A 19941-nucleotide genomic window follows, 5' to 3' on the forward strand; every position below is an offset into this window, starting at 1 on the left:
GTCAGGGTTTGTGTGATGTAACCTGAAAAACAGGTCTGTATTGTGTCACAAGACAATCAGTGACACTGCTGAGCTGGAAGGGGTGAACGGCTGCCACCCAGCAGGCCTTTGATCTACAGACTGTCACAGACCATGTTAAGGCTGAGGGCTGTGCTAAGCATTGACACTGAAGCAATGTAAGTGACAATGATTTTGTGCCACTGAGAGAGCAGGAGGAAAGGGGGATGTGACAAAGGCCATCCCACCCCCTCTCCCTCACACCTAGCCCATACACCAGGATACTCCAAGTCGTGCTACACAGGATAATTTCCTCTGGCTCCCATGTGCGTTCGTGCCCCCAGCAGCAGCTGCCTGGCACGTGGGGCAGTTTTAGAGCATTACAGTGAAACGCTGCAAATACTGGAGACCTGCTCTACAAAATGGCGTCCTCCGCACTCATCGTACATGACTGATCCTGCCCTGAGTCATTCCCAGCTTTCTCCTTGCTCGCTGGGGACATGTTTCTCCAGTCTGAGAGGTCACGCGTGATGTGAAGTGGCAGAGAGGGGGTGGGGTGGGAACCTGGAGAGGACAGCGCCTTCTCTGCCAAGGGCCAGTGACTCGGGGATGTTCTCCCAGGCTGCGAGCAGGTTTTTGCCTGTCTGAGCTATGTCTGGATCCAGGTGCCCAGGGCCAGAGAACACCAGCGCACACAACTTGAGTCAGGAGGGGCAGAGGCATGAAGCCCATCTGAAAAATGTCTAGGATGCCCCCGGCTCGGTATGATTTTCTGAGGTGCGGAAAGCCTAGAAGAAGGTGTTGTGGTCTATGGACCAGTAGGAGTGTCTTTCTACCCAGGTGCTTGTCTGCCCCCCAGTGCCAGATCCACTGACACACACATATTTTATCCTCACAGCCCCAGTGCCCTCTCCGTTACACAGGTGGGGTAACTGAGGCATGGGGGAGTTACAGTGACTCACTTCTAGAACCAAAACAAGATGTTTTGAATCCTGCTGCAAAGTCCTACCCACTAGGGAAATGCAGTCCCCATATGCTCCCCCACCACAGAGACCTCTCTCTTTCCCTCAGCATCTCTCAAATCCACTGTGACATTGCACTCTATATGATTTTATAACAATATGCTAATGAGTGTGACTATAATGTAACTGAGGCATGCTTCATGCAAAAGGTCTCATTGTAAGGTATCATTACAAAGCTTATAATCTACTGAATGTGTTTATCCTATTTGTATGAATGTCTCATTCTTGTATCTGAAACTAGAAATATAATATATAACTCTGAGGGCCTATTGTAATTATGCAAAGTGTGGACCATTAATGGTGGTATGGACTCTTGACAGGAACACTTCTTAAGCTGCTTTCAGTTTAAGCCTATAGCTGTTGGGGGGGTGGTTCAGACCTGGGTCTGGGTTTGCAGCAGGCTAGCGGGTCTGGCTCAAACCAGGCAGGGCACTGAAGTCCCAAGCTGCCAGGGCAGGGAAAGCAGGTTCAGAAGTAGCCTTGGCACATCAGTTGGCAACCCCAAGGGGGTTTCTGTGATCCAACCCATCACATCCACCACCCCACATCTCTTCCAAGTTCATCACTGTTAGGATATAGATATTCAGGCCTGTCTGTAAAGGCCTATACTCTAAGAATTTAGGTGTATTTTTACCACTTGGCTAGTTAGAGGTATAAAAGAAAGAATCAAAATCACTGTCTGCCAGTGTAAGGGCCTTCTCTTACTGTGACAGTCTGAGGCCCTGTTCTTAGGCTAAGGCCTTTGGCTAAGCAGCAGAGGCAGCCATAAGCTGGGAAGCGACCGGTCACATCCTCCCATTCCAAACTAGTCACATTGAAAGAAGGTGCTATTGGGCTGTTAGGAATACAATCCTGTTCTGATAATGCCTATCACCTCCAGAGAAAGGGAAGTGCCTAGAAGATGTAAAAGGAAACTTAGTTTGATAGCATCCTGTCTGGCAAGAACTCACTTATCAATAGCTGGGATGTGAAATCCTCACTTCTGTATTGTTTTGTCATTATAGTTCCCACTTTGCTATTGTTTGTCTGTATAATCTCTGTCTGGTTCTGTGATTGTTTCTGTCTGCTGTATAATGAATTTTGCTGGGTGTAAACTAATTAAGGTGGTGGGATATAATTGGTTACATAATCATGTTACAATATGTTAGGATTGGTGAGTTAAATTTCAGGAAAATGATTGGTTTAGGTATAGCTAAGCAGAACTCAAGTTTTACTGTATAGTCTGCAGTCAATCAGGAAGTGGGTGGGGGGAAACGGGAACAGGGAATGGGGGTAAGGAAACTGAAATAATGTTTTGCTAAAGGGGGAAATGGGAACAGGGAATGGGGATGGGGAAACTGGAATCATGTTTGGCTAAGGGCAGGAATGGGAAGAGGGACACAGGTGTAAGGCTGTGTGGTGTCAGAGCTGGGAAGGGGGACACTAAGGAAGGAAACTGGAATCATGGTTGCTGGAAGTTCACCCCAATAAACATCGAATTGTTTGCACCTTTGGACTTCGGGTATTGTTGCTCTCTGTTCATGCGAGAAGGACCAGGAAAGTAAGGGGGTGAAGGAATAAGCCCCCTAATAATCACCTCCCCATCTCTGATCCATTTCTGTCACAGCTTTGAGGTCCCATCATTTTTAGGTCCCATCGTAGATCACAGATATCCAATGAGTAGGAAAGATGGGAAGTATGATAGTAAGACTCCCTGGCTTAACCAGGAGATCTTCAATGACCGGAAACTCAAAACAAGAGTCATACAAGAAGTGGAAACTAGGTCAAATTACAAAGGATGAATATTAAAAAAAATCCAAACAAAAAAAAAACCCAAACAAACCCACAAGCATGTAGGAACAAAATTAGAAAGGCCAAGGCAAAAAAGCGAATTAAACTAGGCAGTAATATAAAGAGAAAAAACAAAGCATTTTACAAATACATGGGAAGGCAGAGTTAAACAAGGACAGCCTAGGCCCATTCCTAAATGGAGGGAAAGAGAATAAGAGAAAACGCAGCAATGGCCGAACAGTTAAATGCCTCTTTTGTTTCAGTTTTCACCAAAAAAGTTAGCTGTGATCAGCTGACTAACACAGTCAACATCAGTGTCAATGGGGTAGGATCTGCGCCTGAAATAGGCAAGGAAAATAGTTATGAATTACTTAGACAAGTTAGAGGTCTTCAAGTTGGCAGGGACTGATGAAATACATCCTAGAATACTTAAGGAACTGGATGACGAGATCTCTGAGCCATTAGTGATTATCTCTAACAATGTGTGGAGGATGGTTGAGAGACCTGAGGATGGGAAAAGGGCAAATATAGTACCTAGGTACAGAAACGGGATAAGGACAACTCAGGGAGTTATACACCAAGTAATCAAACATTCTACTTGTGAGCACCTAGAAGGACATAAAGTAATAACTAGCAGTCAGCATGGATTTGTCAATAACAAATTATGTCAAACTAACCTAACATCCTTCTTTGACGGGTAACAAGCTTTGGACTGGGCGGACGCAATAGATGTCACATCTCAAATTTAGTGAGGCTTTTGATACCGTCTTACATGACCTTCCCATAAATAAACTAGAGAAATATAGCCGAGGCAAAGCTACTGTAAGGTGGGTTCGCAACTGGTTGCAAAACTGCACTGAGAGAGTGGTTCTTATCGTTCTCTAATGAGCTGAAAGGGTATCTTGAGTGGCATCCCAAAGGGATCTGTCCTGGGTCCGGTTCTATTCCGTATCTTCATTAATGATTTAGACAATGGCATGGAGAGTGCACTCATAAAGTTTATGGATGATTCAAAGCTGGGGAGGGGTTGCAAGCCCTTTAGAGGACAGGACTAGAATTTAAAATGATCTTGACAAAATGGAGAAATGGTCGGAATTGAAATGATTGCCTAGGAAGGAGTACTGCAGAAAACCATTGGAGGTTATAGTGGATCACAAACTAAGTGAGTCAACAAAGTGAATCCTCAACTGGAATACTGTGTCCAGTTCTGGGCCTCACACTTCAGAAACGATGTAGACAAGCTGGATAGGGTCAGAGGAGAGCAACAAGAATTACTAAAGGTCTAGAAAACATGACCTACGAGGTAAGATTGAAAAAAATTGGGTTTGTTTAGTCTGGAGAAGGGAAGACGGCCGGGGGCGGGGGAGGGGGAGAAAGGATTTGATAACAGTCTTCAAGAACGTAAAGGGTTGTTACAAAGAGAAGGGTGATAAATTGTTGTTCTTATCCACTGTGGCCAGGACAAGAAGTAATGGGCTTAAATTGCAGCAAGGGAGATTTAGGTTGGACATTAGGAAAAACTTCCAAACTGTAAGGGTAGTTAAGCACTGGAACAAATTACCTGGAGAGGTTGTGAAATCTCCATCATGGGAAGTTTTTAAGACCATGTCAGGCATGGACTCCATAATACTTAGTCCTGCTTCAGTGCAGGGGACTGACTGGACTAGATGACTTACTGAGGTGCCTTCTAATTCTATGTTTCTAAGATTTCCAGGATTCAGATATCAAGGCCAGACAGGCTCATTGTGCCCATCCAGCCTGGCTTCCTGCCTATCCCAGCCAAAGAATCTCCTCCCCGTGATTCCTACCTCCTGGCTCAACAAGAACAAAGCTTTGAGAAAGTCACACCCCATTTCCACTGACAGACTTCCAGTGAGGAGCTCTTCCAGTGGTTCATTCCCCTCCCAGATAAACACTGGCCCCTAATTCCCAGTCTCCATTTGTTCCCTTCTGCTCCCAGCCAGTGCATCTCACTTGGCCTTTGCCTTCTACATGAAGGAGCCCTCCGCTAGCAGGTATGTAAATCAGAAGGGACTGGGTGTAGGATTCATACAAGGTTCATACGCTTGGCAACATTCAGGGCACACCCGGAGTGTTGTGCTGGATCTCTGCACACACAGCTCCTCTCAAGGGCATCAACCTTGGAATCTCGCCCAAATGACATGAACCGTGGGAAGCCTCTCAGGACTGGGCTCAAGGCCCGAGAGCAAGGAATGCGGTAGATAGAAATTGGTAAATAAGAATGTTAAACAAAGCCAGTGTATTCCTTTTATCTGTTGGAGAATGTAATGCGCAGGGGGGGAGAGAGAATAAAGGGGAAGGTGGAAAGCTGACAGGCAGAAGCCTGTTAGCAGACCAGCCGCTAGCTTGCTAAAAGCTGTGTCCCGTCTTGTCATTGAACCGCCACAGACTGGGTTATGATGACTCACCTTGGGAGGGGCTCTCAGGCCCCGAGCTTTCCCTGGAGTCCTCGGCATCCCGGATCCAGAGCTCTGCCTCCTCTACCTCAATTCTGTGGATTAAATCTGGTGTGGAACCTGAATAGCCTGTTTGGGGGGAAAGAATCAGTTTTATTACTGAAGTTTTGGGGACAGGGACTCATTTATATGTTGGTGCAGACCAAACAATGGCCCTACTGGGTCAGACCAAAGGTCCATCTAGCCCAGTATCCTGGCTTCTGACAGTGGCCAGTGCCAGGTGCCCCAGAAGGAATGAACAGAACAGGTAATCATCAAGTGATCCATTTCCTGGATTCACATTCACAGCTTCTGGGAAACAGAGGCGAGGGACACCATCCCTGCCCATCCTGGCTAATAGCCATTGATGGACCTATCCACCATGAATGTATCTGCTTCTTTTTTGAACCCCATTATAGTCTTGGCCTCCACAACAGTCTCTGACAAGGACTTCCACAGGTTGACTGTGCATTGTGTGAAGAAATACTTCCTTTTATTTGTTTTAAACCTGCTGCCTACTCATTTGATTTCGTGACCCCTAGTTCTTGTGTTATGAGAAGTAGTAAATAACACTTCCTTACCTACTTTCTCTACCAGTCATGATTTTATAGACCTCAGTCTCCCCTTAGCTGTCTCTTTTCCAAGCTGAAAAGTCCCAGTCTTATTAATCTCTGCTCATACGGAAGCCGTTCCATACCCCTAATCATTTTTGTTGCCTTTTTCTGATCCTTTTCCAATACTAATATATCTTTTTTGAGATGGGGCGACCACATCTGCATATAGTATTGAAGATATGGGCGTCCCATGGATTTATAGAGCGGTAAAATGATATTTTCTGTCTTATTATCTATCCCTTTCTTAATGATTCCCAACATTCTGTTTGCTTTTTTGACTGCCGCTGCACATTGAGTGGATGTTTTCAGAGAACTATCCACCATGACTCCGAGTTCTCTTTCTTGAGTGCTAACAGCTAAACAGCACAACAGGACCCCGATCTCAGTCAAGGTGTGTCTGCACAGCACCTGGCATGATGGGGCCCCAATCTCGGATGATGCTTGAGAGGAAAGCGCAGGAGATCCCAAGCAGGAGAGTAATGACATAAGCCTTCCTTAGAGGAAATTTCTTCCTGTCTCCCAACAGGGAAGTTCAGTTCATACTCTGAAGCAGCAATGTCTATGACCCGTCTCAATTTGCTTTGGGGACTTAGACACGGCAGGTGTCACCAGGTGTCACCGTTACACAGACTTATCAGTTCTTTTGCTTAGGATGCAAGTATTGGTCAACTCCACGGTTGTTAAGTTTATGATGTTCATTCTTTTTGGGGAGGTGGGGAGCTGTAACAAGCAGAAGAAGAGTTTTCTTCCTCCCTTATTTGCTCATGTGCTGTTTGGAACCAGCCCTGTACCACGACTGAGGTGAGGTAGGTAATGCAAGTAAACAAGTTACAACTAAGATTAGCCCCAGGCTCTGTAGCCCTGAGTTCTTCAACAGGAAGCCGAACTGAAAGAGGCTGTCATTTGACACTACTCAGCCATGGGGTGGCACATGCCAGGGGTGGCGTCAAGGGAACCCAGACATTTGACAGCTATGAGTAGAGATAAATTGGTCCTTACCCAAGGAAACGAGGGCCCGGTAATTCCTCAGCATCTGGTCCCGGTACAGATGCTTCTCTGGCCGGGACAAGAGCTCCCACTCCTCCCGGCTGAAATACAGAGCCACGTCCTCAAACGCCACCCGCAGCTGCTGGCACAAGCGTTACACACTCAGCACCCTCCGCTCCAGCCCCAGCCCGGGCTCTCAGCAGGGGACGCGGGTTCGAGGGCAGCGGCCCCCGGGGAACCCCCAGCCCAGCAGCTGTGACCCAGGGAGACCCCCCCGCACAGCCCCCCGGGGACTCGGGCCCTGCTGGCCGGGGACAGGAGTCGCCCTCGGCTCCCCAGGGGGCTCTGGGGCGGGGCGCTGGGAAGGGCCCGAATCCCAGGGCAGGGACCAGGCTCCTCCCCCGGCCGGAGTCCCCGCCTCCGCCCCAGGCCTGTGCTCGGCCCCGCTCCCGGCCCCGGCTCGGCCGCCTCGGGGCTCCTCGGCCCGGCTCCGCGTGTCCGCCCGGCCCGGGGCCCCCAGCGCCGCTCCCCGGCCCCAGCGCTCCGGCTGCGGCAGCCCCCAGCCCCGGGGTCACTAGCGCGGGAGGGACCCGGCCCCGGCCCCCCTCGGCCCCAGCCGGGACCAGCCAGTGCCCGGCCGGGGAGTCCCCGCCCCGCGTCCTACCTGCGCCGGCCCCGCTGCAGCCATCGCCGGGCTCGGCTCCGGCCCCGGCCGCTTCCTCCGCCCGGGCAGCGACTTCCCGCCCCGCGGCTGGTGCCTCCCCGGGGCCGCCTCCCGCCCGCTCCCCGCCCGGCCCCAGCGCCTGCGCCGCCAGCTCCAGCAGCCGGGGGAGGCCCTAGCGCAGCGACCCTCCGGCCCAGCCCCCCGCCCCCGGACGCCTGGGTCCCGAGTCCGGCCGCTGGGGGCGCTCGCGACACGTGTTCCCCGGGCGGCAGGAGCCCGTAACGGGGCAGCCCGGTCCCCGCCCCTGGGCTGTGCGCGGGGCCCCGCTGTGCCGTGCGGAGCTGGGAGCCCGGAGCCCGGACTCCTGGGTTCTCTCCCGGCTCTGGGAGGGGAGCGGGGACTAGTGGGTACAAGAGGGCCTCGGCCAGGCTGTGCAGCGTGGGAGTGTCACAGTAACACACGGGTCGGGCTGTGGTTCCTGCTTGGCTGCGTGAGGTTGGTGTGTGCATTTGAAGAGATCAACCCCCAGGCTGTGTGTGGGTCTGAGGGGTACAGGAAGGCTGTGTAACGTGAGTTTTTTATAGATCACAATGTGACTGTGGAGTGTGTGTATGTCACAGTAAGACAAGGCTCTGGATGTGTGCTGTGTTTGTTGCTAGGCTGTGTGATGTTGGTGTGTGTGTTACTTATAGGGGATCACAGCCTGGGGTGTGATCCCCTGTAATGTGTGTGTTAAACGACAACTGTGTGTGAGTTAGAGGAGGGTGGTGTGTTTATGAGCGTTACAGGAGCTCACACGTGGCTGTAGTGTGTATGTGTGTTTCAGGAGTTCACACCCATATCACTGCCCAGTGCCATGGGGAGGGCAGGTGCCCCATACAGATGGCGTGTTCTGGCCTCGGTGCTGGCGCTGAAGCAGCTGCCCCTGCCCCCCGCTCATTGTGCCGGGCCCTGCACACCTCAGGTGCCACCCCCGCCGGTGACGACATCAAGGGCCCACGGGACGCCAAGCACAACCCGCTCTTCCAGAAGCTTGTCATGCTCCTGCACTTTGCCCACAAAGGTATGGGGAGGAAGGGATGGATCCTGTGTCTGTGTGACACAACCCCAGCCAGAGGGAGTGCTGCAGAGCCCTGCCAGCTTCCCAGATAACAGCTAACGATGGCTGAAGAGGGGAAGGGCCCTGGAATAGGTAGTTTGGGGCAGGGAGGATCACCAGGGGCCTCAAGACTCCGGGGTCCCATCTCCGCTCTGCAAGGGGATGGTGAGTTATAGCAGAGGGCTCAGTGTCAGGACACCTTGATTCTATCCCAGGCTCTGGGAGGGGAGTGGATCGTGGTGGGTTGAAGCAGAGGGGGCTCACAGTCAGGATTGCCCTCGAGTGGGGTCCCAGCTGTATCTCCCTTGTGACACTCCATCTCTGCATTGCAGCAGGGGGACCAACCCTGATTTCAACACCAACCTGCAAACATCACTGAGGAATGCCAGAGCATGGTCTTGACGAAAGCATCCGCTGAGGTGGCCATCAAGGGAAGGTTCGTAGCTGCGTCCTGTCAGCCGGGCTCATGGGCTGCAGCCTTTTTGAATTCTCTGGGTCAGCCCCGACCTTGCCAAGGTGTTACAGGTGTCACCCTGGATGCGGCAGGTACGTGGATGGGATGGATGAGGATGAGCTGTCTTTCAGGATTTGCTGACTCGTGATCTGAGGACCGTGCTAACGCCACTGCGATCGGCTGCCTCTGTGACAGACAGCATTGTGGTGACGTCACGCAGTTCCTTTTAACGGTTCTGTGACGGGAAGACCTGAGGTAAACTGTCAGTTACAGAACCAGTTCAGAGTGGACTGTTAGCTGCCCTTTCCTGCCAAAGTTCAAAAAGGGTGCAAAACCACCACCCCCCAGCTGAAACAAGATGGAGTCTTGTTGCTTGTGGCAAAGAGATGCCATATTAAATGTCTGACTCCATACTGGATAATCACCATTTTAGTGATTATGAGGGGATAACATTATAAAACCTCATTAAAAACACTATAAAATTACAAGATACAAATATATTCAAACTCTTAACAGGGGGCGTTCGCAGCCTTGAATGAAGGAGAGAGGCTGGGTTTGTAGTTATGGTGCTGGGCTGGACTACAGGACTCGTGGTTTCTATTCCTAGTTCTGCCACTTGGTCCCTCTCTGACCTTGAGCAAATCACTGAGGTCAATGGTTCTCAACCAGGGGTACAGATACCCCTGGGGGTATGCTGAGGGGGTACACCAGGCAGTACACCATCTCATCTAGAGAGTGGCCTAGTTTTACAACAGGATACAAAAAGCACTCGCAAAGTCAGTACAAACTAAACTTTCATACTGACAATGACTTGTTTATACCACTCTATATACTATACACTGAAATATAAGTACAATATTTATATTGCAGTTGATTCATAATTATATGATAAAAATGACGAAGTAAGCATTTTGTCAGTACTAGTGTGCTGGGAGACTTTTGTATTTTTATGTCTGATGTCGTAAGCAAGTGGTTTTTAAGTGAGGTGAAACTTTGGCATACGCAAAAGAAATCACACTGCTGAAAGGGGTACAGTAGTCCGGAAAGGTTGAGAGCCACTGGCTATTCCCTGTGACTTAAGTCAGACTGGATCAGAGCAGAGGCCTCATTTGTTTGGTCAGTAATCTAATCTAACATAGGTTTCAGAGTAAGAGCCGTGTTAGTCTGTATTCGCAAAAAGAAAAGGAGTACTTGTGGCACCTTAGAGACTAACCAATTTATTTGAGCGTAAGCTTTCGTGAGCTACAGCTCACTTCATTGGATGCATACTGTGGAAAGTGTAGAAGATCTTTTTATACACACAAAGCATGAAAAAATACCTTCCCCCCACCCCACTCTCCTGCTGGTAATAGCTTATCTAAAGTGATCACTCTCCTTACAATGTGTATGATAATCAAGGTGGGCCATTTCCAGCACAAATCCAGGGTTTAACAAGAACGTCTGGAGGGGGTGCGGGAGTAGGAAAAAACAAGGGGAAATAGGTTACCTTGCATAATGACTTAGCCACTCCCAGTCTCTATTCAAGCCTAAGTTAATTGTATCCAATTTGCAAATGAATTCCAAATCAGCAGTACCGGAAACCTACTGACCGCTATTCCTACCTACATGCCTCCAGCATGATAATCAAGGTGGGCCATTTCCAGCACAAATCCAGGGTTTAACAAGAACGTCTGAGGGGGGGGGGGGTAGGAAAAAACAAGGGGAAATAGGCTTGAATAGAGACTCGGAGTGGCTAAGTCATTATGCAAGGTAACCTAAGTTAATTGTATCCAATTTGTAAATGAATTCCAATTCAGCAGTCTCTCGCTGGAGTCTGGTTTTGAAGTTTTTCTGTTGTAATATCGCAACTTTCATGTCTGTAATCGCGTGACCAGAGAGATTGAAGTGGTCTCCGACTGGTTTATGAATGTTATAATTCTTGACATCTGATTTGTGTCCATTTATTCTTTTACGTAGAGACTGTCCAGTTTGACCAATGTACATGGCAGAGGGGCGTTGCTGGCACATGATGGCATATATCACATTGGTGGATGTTCAGGTGAACGAGCCTCTGATAGTGTGGCTGATGTGATTAGGCCCTGTGATGGTGTCCCCTGAATAGATATGTGGGCACAGTTGGCAACGGGCTTTGTTGCAAGGATAGGTTCCTGGGTTAGTGGTTCTGTTGTGTGGTATGTGGTTGCTGGTGAGTATTCGCTTCAGGTTGGGGGGCTGTCTGTAGGCAAGGACTGGCCTGTCTCCCAAGATTTGTGAGAGTGTTGGGTCATCCTTCAGGATAGGTTGTAGATCCTTGATAATGCGTTGGAGGGGTTTTAGTTGGGGGCTGAAGGTGACGGCTAGTAGCGTTCTGTTATTTTCTTTGTTAGGCCTGTACTGTAGTAGGTGACTTCTGGGAACTCTTCTGGCTCTATCAATCTGTTTCTTCACTTCCGCAGGTGGGTATTGTAGTTGTAAGAATGCTTGATAGAGATCTTGTAGGTGTTTGTCTCTGTCTGAGAGGTTGGAGCAAATGCGGTTGTATCGCAGAGCTTGGCTGTAGACAATGGATCGTGTGGTGTGGTCAGGGTGAAAGCTGGAGGCATGTAGGTAGGAATAGCGGTCAGTAGGTTTCCGGTATAGGGTGGTGTTTATGTGACCATCGTTTATTAGCACTGTAGTGTCCAGGAAGTGGATCTCTTGTGTGGACTGGACCAGGCTGAGGTTGATGGTGGGATGGAAATTGTTGAAATCATGGTGGAATTCCTCAAGGGCTTCTTTTCCATGGGTCCAGATAGAGACTGGGAGTGGCTAAGTCATTATACAAGGTAACCTATTTCCCCTTGTTTTTTCCTACCCCCCTGCCCCCCAGACGTTCTTGTTACACCCTGGATTTGTGCTGGAAATGGCCCACCTTGATTATCATACACATTGTAAGGAGAGTGGTCACTTTAGATAAGCTATTACCAGCAGGAGAGTGGGGTGGGGGGAGTATTTTTTCATGCTTTGTGTGTATAAAAAGATCTTCTACACTTTCCGCAGTATGCATCCGATGAAGTGAGCTGTAGCTCATGAAAGCTTATGCTCAAATAAATTGGTTAGTCTCTAAGGTGCCACAAGTACTCCTTGTCTTTTTAATCTAACATAGTTCAAGTAGGCACTAGACAGCATTTTATTTTTATTATTCTTGTAACCATTTCTGACTGTTATGCCTCATTGCTGTACTCACTTAAAATCTCTCTTTGTCATTAATAAACTTCATTCATGGTTTCATCAATTCTGAAGCACTTAAAGAAGAGGAAAGTGATCAGGACCAGTCAGCATGGATTCACCAAGGGCAAGTTATGCCTGACTAACCTAATTGCCTTCTGTGACAAGATAACTGGCTCTGTGGATCGGGGAAAGCAGTGGACATGTTATTCCTTGACTTTAGCAAAGCTTTTGATACAGTCTCCCACAGTATTCTTGCCAGCAAGTTAAAGAAGTATGGGCTGGATGAATGGACTATAAGGTGGCTAGAAAGCTGACTAGATTGTCAGGCTCAACGGATAGTGATCAATGGCTCCATGTCTAGTTGGCAGCCGATATCGAGCGGTGTGCCCCAAGGGTCGGTCCTGGGGCCGGTTTTGTTCAATATCTTCATTAATGATCTGGAGGAGGGCGTGGATTGCACCCTCAGCAAGTTTGCAGATGACACTAAACTGGGAGGGGTGGTGGATACCCTGGAGGGTAGGGATGGGATACAGAGGGCCCTAGACAAATTAGAGGATTGGGCCAAAAGAAATCTGATGAGGTTCAACAAGGATAAGTGCAGAGTCCTGCACTTAGGATGGAAGAATCCCATGTGCTGCTACAGACGAGGGACCGAATAGTTAGGCAGCAGTTCTGCAGAAAAGGACCTAGGGGTTACAATGGACGAGACGCTGGATACGAGTCAACAGTGTGCCCTTGTTGCTAAGAAGGCTAACGGCATTTGGGGTTGTATAAATAGGGGCATTTCCAGCAGATCGAGGGACGTGATCATTCCCCTCTATTCGGCATTGGTGAGGTCTCATCTGGAGTACTTTGTCCAGTTTTGGGCCCCGCACCGCAAGAAGGATGTGGATAAATTGGAAAGAGTCCAGCGGAGGGCAACAAAAATGATTAGGGGGCTGGAGGAGAGGCTGAGGGAACTGGGATTGTTTAGTCTACAGAAGAGAAGAATGAGTCGGGATTTGATAGCTGCTTTTAACTAGCTGAAAGGGGGTTCCAAAGAGGATGGATCTAGACTATTCTCAGTGGTAGCAGATGAGAGTACAAGGAGTAACGGTCTCAAGTTGTAGAGCGGGAGGTTAGGTTGGATATTAGGAAAAACTTTTTCACTAGGAGGGTGATGAAGCACTAGAATGGGTTACCTAGGGAGGTGGTGGGATCTCCTTCCTTAGAGGTTTTTAAGGTCAGGCTTGACAAAGTCGTGGCTGGCATGAGTTAGTTGGGGATTGGTCCTGCTTTGAGCAGAAGGTTGGACTAGATGACCTCCTGAGGTCTCTTCCAACCCTGATATTCTATAATTCTATGGATGGACTCCTAGGAAAACCAATAGGTCTTTTAAGATTCTAATGTTCCCCCCCTGACTTCCAAGCCAGCTGTCCCCCCACATCATGGAGACCTGGGTCCCCACACACCCCGCCCTGTGAGCGGGCTGCATAGGGCCCCAGAATAGCTAGGGACGGCCCTGCCAGTCGCCTCTGCGCCTCACACATTTTAGTCGCCCAGAGGATGTTAACTCACATACGAAGCAGTTAGCTTAACACAACCATGTTGTCAGTTTATTATCCAGTATGTAAATATGGTTCATTAACCAATATGTAAATATGCAAAATGATTTTTTTCTACATATCCATTGGAGCTGGCATGGAGGTGACTTCTCTAGCTCAGCTTCACCGTTGCAGTGACTGGTTCTAGAGACGGAGAGGGAGTTCATTCAAGTTTTTTACTCAAGGTGCTGTGACAGCCAGACACCTGTTCTCTGCATGGATTTCTCAGTGGTTGCCCAAGACCGGACTAGAACAGACAGAGTTAATAGGGTGCTTGTCAGCAACCAACTCAAGTTATTACCGAGCAGGTGGTGTTCTCCCTGATGCTGGTCCACTCACATCTCCTTCATGCAGACATTTTGACTTGAGGAAGCGACGTACTGAACAACATGGGACATTTTATACCATTTCTGTTAAATGGCGCTGCCGCTTAAATGGTTAACCCTTTAAATGACATATTTTACTTGTTTAAACGGTTAACTTTTAAAACAGTATTTACATCCCTAGCAGAAATTTCCATCTAGAAGTTCGAACAATCTCTATGGAAAGTCTCTTTCCACTCCTGGATGGCTCCGTCCTTGGAGAGTAGTTCATCCCAGAGACATATACAGGGATTTGACTCATTTGCGTAGTCTGTGGGCATGGCTAACAGGAGAGAACAGTTGAGGAAAGAACACAAACAGCTCTACGCACCTCTGTGCCAGGGCTTGATTTTGCCATACCCGTCAATGATTACATGTGTTATGTCACTTCACATGTGATACTCACGGAGGAATTCTGCACCACTGCGCAAGCACAAAATTCATGTGCTCCACATATTATTTTTCACTCCAAAATAATTGATTTTATTCTGCAATTACACCTTTTTCCTACTAGGGACTCCTGTGGCACCAGAAGAGAGGGCAGCTGGCTTACAGCTGGAGCAGCCAGCCCCTGAGGGGGAGGGGGTGAGAGGATCCTTCACAGTGGGGTCAGGTGTGGAGGCAAGGAGTATGGGGGAGATGGACAGAATGGAGCATACAGGGCTCCTGGGGTCTCACTGGAGCTAGTGAGGTAACAGTGATCCAGGGGTGGAATGCAAGTGGGGATGCAGGGACACATAGGAGTGGAAGGGGGGGCAGGGACACACAAGGATGGGGGGATGCAGGGACACATGGGGAGAGAGGGCAGATGTGCCTTACTCAATGGGAGAGGCCAAGGGTGAGCCAGGGTTCCATACGGGAGGCTTCGCAACTCTCTATCAATCACTCTTCCCCCTCCCCCCAAATCCCCCTCTTCCATACTTCTCCCACCCACACCCAACAACTCTCAAAGTTCACTCCAGGCTCCTTCCCAGTAATTACTTCCCTCTCCCTCCGCTCCTTCATTACCCCTGGCTCTCCCAAGTCTTTGCACTGCTTCTGAGGGGTGCGGGAAATACATTTCTATATTGTAGTTTTCATGAATTATTACTCAAAGTTCTCTGTTAAAAGGTCTAGTAACAAATCTCTTTGTGAAAAATCACTTTCTCAATCTTTTTTTGTTTGTATTGTTTCGAACATAGATGCTAATAGGTGGCTTGAAATAAATTATCAAAATAATTGAAACTACTGTGATTATTGTGAGGGGTTGGTATCACAGAACCCCCTTTGGGGCTGCCACCTGATGTGCCAAGACTACTTCTGCCCCTGCTTTCTCCGCCAGCTTAGGATGTCAGCATCCTGTCTTACTGAGCCAGACACGCCAGTCTGCGCCAGCACAGACCCAGGGCCTGAAATACGTGCCTCAAAGCTGCAGGCTTAAATGAAAGCCAGTTGAGAAGTGTTCCTGCCTTTGACACTCAGATACCCAACTCCCAATGGGGTCCAAACCCTAAATAAATCCGTTTTACCTTGTATAAAGCTTAAACAGGGAAAACTCATAGATTGTTCGCCCTCTATAACACTGATAGAGAGCTATGCACAGCTGTTTGCCCCCTCTTCCCCCAGGTACTAAGACGTACTGCAGGTTAATTAAGAAGTAAAAAGTGATTTTAATAAGTACAGAAAGTAGGATTTAAGTGGTTCAAAGTAGTGACCGACAGAACAAAGTGACTTACCAAATAAAATAAAACAAAACATGCAAATCCATCTCTAATACAGTGATAAAAACTGAATATAGATAAAAACCCTACCAGTAAGCTTCCTTGTACAGACTGGACTCCTTCTAGCCTGGGTCTAGCAGTCACTCACACCCCCTATAGTTATTGTCCCTTGTTCCAGTTTCTTTCAGGTATCCTTGGGGGTGGAGAGGCTATCCCTTAAGCCAGCTGAAGACAAAATGGAGGGGTCTCCCAGGGGTTTAAATAGACTTTCTCCTGTGGGTGGACACCTCTCCTTCCCCCATCATAGAATCATAGAATATCAGGGTTGGAAGGGACCTCAGGAGGTCATCTAGTCCAACCCTCTGCTCAAAGCAGGACCGATGTAGAATCCAGTTGCAAAATGGAGTTTTGGAGTCACATGTCCCTGCAAGATTGAGTTCCTTACCAGCCAAGCCACATTCCTGGGAAAGCTCAGATGTGGATTGGTGTCTCCAAGTTCATTGTTGGCTTAATTGGTTCTTGATTGAGCACTTACTGAGAATAGTCTTTGCTTAGGCAGCTGACCAACTGCTTCACTGAGGCTATTTAAAATTAACCAAGTACATAGCCAGTATTCATAACTTTGAACACAAAAATGACACATGCATACAAATAGGATGAATATATTCAGTAGATCAAAACCTTTACAGAGATATGTTACATGGCATATGTAGCATAAAACATATTCCACTTATGTCATAAATCATTTATAATCATATCCCCTTAAAGCCTCATGGGGTGCACCCATCACAACCACATAGTTGCTGCAGTCCAAATTGATCCCACAGCTGCCGCTAGGTTTTTACCATTCTGCTTTTCATACTCGGTTTATAGGTGCAACGAATCCTGCCAAGAATGCACACTTCTCTGAAGCTCCATCATGGAACCCCAGGGATTGTATCCCACCTTGGTGAGAGCCCTCTCCAGCCGAGAGAGGTCCTCACCTCCCCTTGGAAAGAGGCAGAAGGGTCCCGTCCCTCTTTGCTGCCTCCCCCATGGCTCTGGTATTGGGGTTACTAGCCTCCCGTGATGCCAGCTGACCAGGCAGCTGGACTACCATGTCCGTGCTTCCTAATGCCCGTACGTCTGGTCTAGAACCCACCACGGATGCCAGCGCCCATGACTGCGGGACTCCCAAGTCTGCAGCTGCACCCTTCTGTTTCCTGAATATGTTGTTACACTCCTGCACAGTCTATTAGTACAGTATGCTGAGGGGGTACACCAGGGGTACACCATCTCCTCTAGATAGTGGTCTAGTTTTACAACAGGCTACATAAAAAGCACTTGCAAAGTCAGTACAAACTAAACTTTCATACTGACAATGACTAGTTTATACCGCTCTATAATACACTGAAATATAAGTACAATATATATACTGAAGTTGATTTATTTTATCATTATGTGGTAAAAATGAGAAAATAAGCATTGTTAGGATAAAGATATTCAGGCCTGTCTGCAAAGGCCTGTACTTTAAGAATTTAGGTGTATTCTTATCACTTGGCTAGTTCTAGAGGTATAAAAGAAAGAATCAAAATCACTGTCTGCTGGTGTAAGGGCCTTCTCTTACTGTGACAGTCTGAGGCCCTGTGCTTAGGCTAAGGCCTTTGGCTAAGCAGCAGAGGCAGCCATAAGCTGGGAAGTGAACAGTCACATCCTCACATTCCAAACCAGTCACATTGAAAGAAGGTGCTATTGGGCTGTTAGGCACTATCAGGACAGGATTGTATTCCTATCACCTCCAGAGAAAGGGAAGTGCCTAGAAAATGTAAAAGGAAACTTAGTTTGATAGCATCCTGTCCGGCAAGAACTCACTTATCAATAGCTGGGATGTGAAATCCTCACTTCTGTATTGTTTTGTCATTATAGTTCCTACTTTGCTATTGTTTGTCTGTATAATCTCTGTCTGGTTCTGTGATTGTTCCTGTCTGCTGTATAATTAATTTTGCTGGGTGTAAACTAATTAAGGTGGTGGGATATAATTGGTTACATAATCATGTTACAATATGTTAGGATTGGTGAGTTAAATTTCAGGAAAATGATTGGTTAAGGTATAGCTAAGCAGAACTCAAGTTTTACTATATAATCTGTAGTCAGTGAGGAAGTGAGTGAGTGGGTGGGTGTGGGTGATGGGAACAGGGAATGGGGGTAAGGAAATTGGAATCATGTTTGGCTAAGGGCAGGAATGGGAACAAGGACACAGGTGTAAGGCTCTGTGGTGTCAGAGCTGGGAAGGAGGATACTAAGGAAGGAAACTGGAATCATGCTTGCTGGAAGTTCACCCCAATAAACATCAAATTGTTTGCACCTTTGGACTTCGGGTATTGTTGCTCTCTGTTCATGCGAGAAGGACCAGGGAAGTAAGTGGGTGAAGGAATAAGCCCCCTAACAAGCATTTTTTCAGTACTAGTGTGATGGGACACTTTTGTATTTTTATGTCTGATTTTCTAAGCGTATCGTTTTAAAGTGAGGTAAAACTTGGGCATATTAACGTTTTTAAGTGAGGTGAAACTTGTGCTATTAACGTTACACAGTTTAAGAGGGTCACTTTCTAGTGACAAATCAGACTGCTGAAAGGGGTACAGTAGTCTGGAAAGGTTGAGAACCACTGATGGGTCATTACCTGTCAAGCAGCCATTCTTTGGCAAGAAAAGGAGGGCAGGGACAAATAGATCTTCATTTTAGCAAAGAAATACCATGAAGTCTCCTTCCTTAACCAGTCCACCTGTCTCTTGGTCTTACCTGCAAATGCTTTCCAAAGAGGAACAGAAAGTATAAAAAGGAGGGGCAAACACCCCAAGACACCACTCTTCCCTCCCCCTGCCCATCTCATTCTCTGCATCTGAGAAGACAAAGGAAACAGCGATTGGACTCTAGAGGAGGGGTCCTGACCTAAATTGATTGGTCAGTAATCTAATCTAATATAGCTCAAGTAGGCACAAGACAGTGTTTTATTTTTATTATTCTTGTAACCATTTCTGACTGTTATGCCTCATTGCTTGTACTCACTTAAAATCTCTCTTTGTCGTTAATAAACTTGATTCATGGTTTCATCTAACCCAGTGTGTTTAAATAAAGTGTCAGAGTAACTTTGTTTATGGAAATAAGCTGGTGTATGTTATTCCCTTTAAAGGAATAACAAGTTTAGCGTTTCTCGACTGCCTGGGAAAGGGTTGGACATGACAGAACATACATTTCTGAGGGAAAATCTGGGATTGGGGGTGTGTTGGGGTCACATTGTGATAATCCAGGCTGGTGAGAACAGTGGTGGTGTGGCTGGCTGACTGCAGAAGGAAGCTTGAGCAAATCTGGGGGTGGGGGGAGCCCGCAGGAAGCTGGACGGGCCAGGGGTAATGTGGGGATGGCTGGGGAGCCTGGGGGAGGCATCGTGGGCCAGAATGGATAGCTGGGGAGATGGGAGGACGCAGCAGGGAACCAGGATGATGGGGATGTGCATGGGGAAGACAGAAGGGGTAAGAGGGGATTGCCAGAGCCTGGGGGCGGGGGAGGAGTGGGACCAAGGCAATGGGGAGGTGGGTGAGGAGGCAGTGGGGGCCAGAGCAATGGGAAGATGAGGGGAATACAAGTGTAGTTCCCCTGAAACTGACAATATTTTATTTCATTTTTTCTTAAGACCCTCACCCGGCAGAGTACATGAATGAACTTAAATCCAAGCACTTGAGCAGTTCCATTGATTTCAGTGGGACTGCTCACATGCTTATAATTGACCATATGCTTAAGAGCTTGCTGGATTAGGCCTTAATGCTAGAATATATTATAAGGAGTAATAATTAAGAACTGGAAAGTCACACAATTCAACTTTGTAACATTAATAGCACAAGTGGGTCAGTTGTGAAGCTTTGATCCAAATTCAAGCTCCTAATCTTCAGATCCAAACCCAAGTCACTTCACAAGAGTGTTGGGATTTGAGTTCTGAAATGGGCCACCATAAAAAGAAACCTGAGCTGTGAAGTTGAAATCTGCCCCTAGATCTGACTTTCCTCATGT

At 47.8% G+C, this 19941-nt stretch overlaps 1 long non-coding RNA gene across 2 annotated transcripts; it reads left to right on the forward strand.

The window, feature by feature from the left end:
- Positions 1-7759: 7759 nt before the first annotated feature.
- Positions 7760-19131, forward strand: LOC141988629 (uncharacterized). 2 transcript variants are annotated; one of them, XR_012639794.1, is made up of 4 exons: positions 7760-8573; positions 8942-9155; positions 12325-12376; positions 16771-19131. It is a non-coding gene; the product is annotated as an uncharacterized LOC141988629 (long non-coding RNA). The 2 variants fall into 2 exon arrangements; XR_012639793.1 differs by lacking the exon at positions 16771-19131 and having other exon boundaries at positions 12325-14836.
- Positions 19132-19941: the final 810 nt, after the last annotated feature.

This window comes from Natator depressus, chromosome 6 (genome assembly GCF_965152275.1).
Source record: "Natator depressus isolate rNatDep1 chromosome 6, rNatDep2.hap1, whole genome shotgun sequence".
NCBI lineage: Eukaryota > Metazoa > Chordata > Testudines > Cheloniidae > Natator > Natator depressus.